Source organism: Oryctolagus cuniculus, chromosome 13 (genome assembly GCF_964237555.1).
Source record: "Oryctolagus cuniculus chromosome 13, mOryCun1.1, whole genome shotgun sequence".
Classification (NCBI taxonomy): Eukaryota; Metazoa; Chordata; class Mammalia; order Lagomorpha; family Leporidae; genus Oryctolagus; species Oryctolagus cuniculus.
The window spans coordinates 19523130-19529244 of record NC_091444.1 but is presented as its reverse complement, the minus strand read 5'-3'; the positions used below and the strand labels follow the sequence as shown (position 1 = coordinate 19529244).

At 57.9% G+C, this 6115-nt stretch overlaps 1 long non-coding RNA gene across 1 annotated transcript; it reads left to right on the top strand.

Moving 5' to 3' along the window:
- Positions 1 to 3490: 3490 nt before the first annotated feature.
- LOC138845057 (uncharacterized) lies at positions 3491 to 5336 on the top strand. The gene is made up of 2 exons (XR_011381790.1): positions 3491 to 3782; positions 4402 to 5336. It is a non-coding gene; the product is annotated as an uncharacterized lncRNA (long non-coding RNA).
- Positions 5337 to 6115: the final 779 nt, after the last annotated feature.

The window sequence follows — 6115 nt, the reverse complement described above, 5'->3', positions numbered from 1 at the left end:
ACTCTGCCTTTCAAATAAATTAATAAGTCTTTTACAAAGTAAAGGAGTAGGGGCCAGTATTATGGTGCAGTGGGCTAAGCTGCCACCTATGGTGCCGGCATCCCATATGACCACCGGTTTGAGTCCCAGCCGCTCCACTTCTGATCCAGCTCCCTGCTGGTGCGCCTGGGAAAGCAGCTGTGAATGGCTCAAGTGCTTGGGCCCCTGCACCCATGTGGAAGACCCAGATGGAGTTCCAGGCTCCTGGTTTCAGCCTGGTCTACTCCCACCCAGTAGGTGGAAGGTCTCTCTTTCCCCTCCACACTCCCAGCTCCGCCTTTCAAATAAATAAATCCATCTTAAAAAAAAAAAAAAAAGTAAAAAGCAAAGAAGCAAAAGGCAGCAGGCTTGAGTCCCAGGAGAAGAGCTGCCACTTCAGGCCGAGTCTGAAAGGCTGGGAAGGAGAGGTGGGGTGCGGCTCCTGTGGCCAGGCGGGCAAGGTTCCCCTCACTCGCTGGTTTGTTCTGGTCCGGCCTGCAACCAACTGATGAGACCCACACACATTAGGGAGGGAAACCCACCAGTCTTCAGGCTGGAATGGCAGCCTCATCTAGAAATGCCCTCCCAGCCATGCACATGTGTGGCACCCCCATGTCCCAGCCAAGTGGACACATAACGCTCACCATCACATGACCATGGTGGGGGGTCATAACGCTCACCATCACATGACCACGGTGGGGGGCGCTTAGGAGATCATTCAACTTCCTCCCAGTAAACCCAGAAGGAGCAAGTGCTAAGCGCCAGGCCCCACGCCTAAGAGCCTTTGGATGCCAACTGAATTCTCTTCGCCCTGATCTGACTCCAGCTGTGGCCCCGACTTGCCACGGGGCGAGAGTTCACCCTGCGGGGGTCTTCCCTGGGTGCCGGCCGGATGGCCGGGTCTAGTCGCTGGTCTAGGACTCCGGGTGGTGGATGGCAGCAGGAACGGGGCAGAGGAAGCTGTGCTCTGTCCCGGCTTCTTACTGGGGGCCTTGCTGGGATGCAGGCTGGGATCCAGGAGCTGAGAGTCTGCACCTCCCACAGGCTCCCAGGCACCGCAGGTGCAGAGACCACTTGTTGAGAAGCAAGGTCCCAGATGAGCTTTAAGTTCCCATCTGATTCCCTCAACTCAGTCCCACTCAGCAGGCATCCACTGAGAACTTACCATATACCGTGAGGCCACGAGGTGGCCAGCAGAGGTATGAGACGTGTTTCCGCCTGCTAAGAGCCAACTTACATTTAGAAAGCTGGACACTTAGTCCACAGGTGGCACAACGACATAAGGACCGGCCTCTGAGGGAGGCGTTCTCCTGGGAAGCCGTGAAGGAGCGCCTTCCCAACAAGTTCCGTCTCAGTTTTTGGGAGGGAGCCACGGACCTGAGATGCAGTAGTTTGGCTGCCTAGAAACGTGATGAAAACCAAAATAATGATGATCAAAGAGTGCAAGGTTCCCTCCAAGCCCACGGGGACAGCCACAGTGGAGAGAACCGAGAGGACCCCGCCAGCCGGAACCACAGATAGCCTGGGCAAGGACACCTCCCACCCAACAGTCCAGAGTCAGCTCCTCGGGAGGAGCCGGGGAGACACTGGGGACCGGCTGACACCGGCAGGGAGCCAAGTACGTACGCCCCCATGGGAAGGGTCATGGGGCCTACAGAAACACCAGTGCGTGCCACACAGTCTTTGCCCAACCTAGGTCTAGTTTTCCTGCTCCCTTGGGGTCAGCTTCCCGTGGCAGAGGTGGGGAGGCAAGTTGGGAACTGGTTCCAAGACTGGTAAAACCATAACTAAGGGTGGGAGGAGGCATTGGCTTTGAGGGGTGGGGTGGAGAGCACTTGGGGACACAAGGAAGGAATGACAGGGTGGGACCCCCCCCACCCCCCACCATGGCCTTGGCAATGAAATGAACTGCCAGCTGCACCCTGGCCCTTGCCCACCCCAGGCCCCGAGTCCCTGTTTGCCCAAGGTTGAGGCGAGACGCAGGCACACTCACACCCGCGCGCGCCCCTAGCCTGGCCAGGGGCTTGCGCTCAGAATGCCTGGAGCTGGCAGGGGTTGGGAAAAGAGGAGGAGGGGAGAGAAAGAAGCAAGCTTCTCATCTTTCTATCAGCAGCCATGCAAGGAATATTGTTCAGCACGGCACAAAAGCTGGGCTGAAAATAGCGCGGCGCGCGCGGGCTGCCAGCCACTGCCTGAGATAGCGTCTACTTGCAGACACTGGTGTCTTTGTGGGGCTGTCACTGTCCCTATTGTCCCCAGCCTATTGCCTGGGGAATATTGTTCCCAGCTTTTGTCTCCCCCGCCTCACTTTTGTTGCCTTTACTTACCATTTCATTCCTGCTGCCTTTGTCTGCCTGCGGCTGTGGATTGGTGCCCAGGAGACAATAGGCCCTCCCCCGCCCACCCGACGGCCCCACCCCGAGCCACTCACCCTCCAGAGTCCCCTGTGGCCTCTCCCGCTCCTCCCGGGGGCACCCAATAAGGCCAAAGGGCAGGGAGCCGCGGGGGCGGGGGCGTCCCAGCCCCCCACCCTGGGAACGGGGAGGACCCGGGTCGGTGGGGTATCGGGTTCCCAGAGCCAGAGTGCCCGACGCGGGTCCTCTTTCTGGATCGCCTCTGTTTGTCTTTTCTTTCTTCTTCTTCTTCTTCTTTTTTTTTTTTTAAACAAAGTGGGTTTTGGGCCCGGTCAAAGGGATGGGGCGCTGTCCTGCCGCATCCCCCAAGCCCCCTTTCAAGTGCCCAGCGTGCACTTCTCGGATGGGGCGTTCAGCTTTCTCCCCCCTCCCTCACAGGCTGGCGGATCAAAGAGACTTGTGTTTATTTGCACATTCAAATCCAGGCTGCCTCCAGTAACCCGATCCAGGCAGGCGCCAGGGTGGTGCGGGGAAAGCCCCGCCCACGCCCCTCCCCCACCCCGCAGCCCTGGGGCTGCGCTGGGTAAGAGAGGGGACGGGGGTCTCCCGGGGTCAGAGCTGGGAGTGACAGCAGAGTAGGCGATGAGAAAGTCCAGGCTGCCAGTCTGGGTTCCAGAACGGCCTCTGGTCCTTCCGCCTCAGTGGCAGTGGGGAAACTGAGGCATCCAAGGGGTTCGAGACAATGGGGCGCAGGCAGGTGTCCTGGCTGGAGGAAGGCCCACACAGGGGTAGGGGTGGAGCCTGACTTGCAGATCAGCTTTGTCTTCTACCTCCCCCACTTTCCTGCCTTGCAACCCGGGACCAGTGACCAGAGCCCTGGGGAAGCTTCCCTTAGGAGGTGGCAGGCCTGCAGCCAGAGAGGAGGCTCTAGGGTCCCACCGGTCCAGTTCCAAGGACAATGGGAACAGTCTCCAGAGTCACTGTTTCCGAGCTGGAAGTGGGGCAGGGGATTTCCGGAAGGTCTGCAGGAGAGCCAGGCCGGGCTGCGAGGAGGCGGGAGGGGCAGGAAGTGGAGGAGGAAGGGGAGGGGCGGGGGTGGGCGGGAGCAGTCTGGGGTTAAGGAAAACCACTGCTGGCCCGGGGCCACCTTGGCCCTCCCGGCCCCGCTGCCCATTTCTGCTCTAATCCTTCTCTCTCCTTCCCCAGCCAAGATCAGCTCCAGAGCCTTAGGACCCTGAAGCAGAAAGAGAAGCGAGCAGATTGAAGACAGGAAGCGGGTCCCATCCGACTTGGCCACCCTAGCCCGTAGCAGGGAGCCCAGAGCCTTGCAAGAGCTGCGTGGATGTGGGAAGAGTGGATGAGCGATGCTGCCACCGACTCTCACCTGGGCCATCCCAGGGCCCTGGCAGGGTAAGCGTGGAACCCAGCGACGGAGGTGGGGGCTCTGCGCCAGATCGGGCATGGACCGGGGTTCATGGACAGCGACAGTGCGGAGTGTGGTTAGTGGACAGCGACGGCGTGGAGTGTGGTTCATGGACAGCGACGGCGCGGAGTGTGGTTAGTGGACAGCGATGGCGTGGAGTGTGGTTCAATGGACAGCGACGGCGCGGAGTGTGGTTCATGGACACCAACAGCGCGGAGTGTGGTTCGTGGACAGCGACGGCGTGGAGTGTGGTTGGTGGACAGCGACGGCACAGCAATGCAGGACAGTGCTTGGCCTCTAGGATGTGTCTTAGGCTTCCGGCCGAGGTCTTCTTCCTGCTCACCCTTCCTGATCTGAGCGCCTTTCAAAGACACGCGCGATCCCCTCGTGGTAAAACCTTGTTGGCTGCCCTGCCCGGGGCTGTCCCCAGGACCTCCTGCTGGCACCTGGCCCCTCTGTGCGCACAGTAGGCCTGGAACTGAATTCACTGAGAACCCTGGGGGTTAAGTTTGCCAATCCCTTTCTCTCTCTCTCTCTCTCTCTCTGACACTCTGCCTTTCAAATAAATAAACTTTTAAAGATGCTAATTGGAGCCTTTCTTATTAGGAATCAGACAAAGTTCTTTGCTGATATACAAAGGAAGAAATGCATTTCTATACCCTTTCTCTCTGTTTGCTGAACTGATGGCGGGAAAAGGAGTCAGCAGAGACACTGCGCTGCTTCCTGAGTGTGTGAATGAGCCTGTGAGTTTTGCAGAGTCTGGAGAGAGCACAGGAGAAGCGGGAGGTGGCTGGGAGCAGGGAGAGAAAGCGGCGTGCGAGCAGATGCGGAAGATGGCCACGGGTGGGTCGGCGGACGTCAGAATGAAGCAGCAGCCGACAGCCTGCAGGAGGAGAAGGGGGAAAGAAGACCTAAGAGCTACGGGAACACAGAGGTTTGAAACTACTCACGACACAGCGTAAAGCGAAATGTCCCTGTAAGCTTCGTCAGGGCCCGAGGGGCATCAGGCTTCTGCAACACCACACAAAAACGGATGATTCAAAACGACGGGCGTGCACCGGGCAGGCAAGCCCACCCCATTGAGCAGCGCAGGAAGCCAGTTCTGGGTCCAGACAGCAGCCGGAGCACACGCTGCAACCTCCTCCTCCTCCAAACGCATAAAATGAGATGGAAAATTGGTTTAAAAGTGCATAGACTCGGGGCCGCCATGGTGGCATAGCGGGTAAAGCCACTGCCTGCAGTGCCAGCACCCATATGGGCACCAGTTTGAGTCCCAGCTGCTCCACTTCTGATCCAGCTCTCTGCTGTGGCCTGGGAAAGCAGTAGAAGATGGCCCGAGTCCTTGGGCCCTGCACCTGTGTAGGAGACATGGAAGAAGCTCCTGGCTTCGAATCGGCACAGCTCTGGCCATTGCAGCCAATTGGGGAGTGAACCAGCAGATGGAAGACTTCTCTCTCTCTCTCTCTCTCTCTCTCTCTGCTTCTCCTTCTCTCTCTGTATAACTCTGACATCCAAATAAATAAATAAATCTTTAAAAAAAATTTCATAGACAACTGAAAACAACAAAGAGGGAAGACAGAGTATTAGCAGGGAGCAAGAATCAGACTGACACCAGGCTCTCGCCCAAGTCACAGCAGGTGCCGAAAGACAATGGAATAAGATCCTCAACACGCTGAAATAAAATCACGTTACATGGAAACTTCTAAGCCCTAAGACACCTTTAGGCAAATGAGAACCCGGCAGTCTTACTGACGACAGGCTCTCACTGGAAGAGCTGTTTGAACAAGAAGAAAAGTGGGTCCTGAAGGAGAGAGATGCGGGGTGCAAAGGTGAACAGGAGATCGGGCACCCGTCACACGCGTGGTGCAGCAGGCACTGCGTGGGGGGCGGTGCCGCGGGTGCAAGCAGCGTCCCCGCGTCCCCAGGCGGCCATCACCTCGGTGCAGTTCCTGCCCATGTCAGCTCAGCTGGAGCAGGGCTCTGCTCTCTCTGTCCTCTGATCCTGGATTTAAGTGGAAGGCCAAGTTTCTCTTGGGGAGAAGTTGTCCTCACGGCAGAGGGAGAGGGACATGGCAGGGCCACCGCGTCAAAGAGGACGGAGCCCAGCGCCTTTTCAGCCTCAGCACCAGGCAGGGGCTGGGGTGCCCGTGACCCTGCAGTATTTGGGGATGGTGATACATCAGCCACAACACGCACAGCACAAAGGTGCAGGAACAGGACTCTTAGTGGCTGTTAAGTCTGAGGAGGAGAAAGACAGCTGATCATGTACTTATTTACCTGAAAGGCAGAGTTACAGAAAGAGGGAGAGACAGAGAGAGGT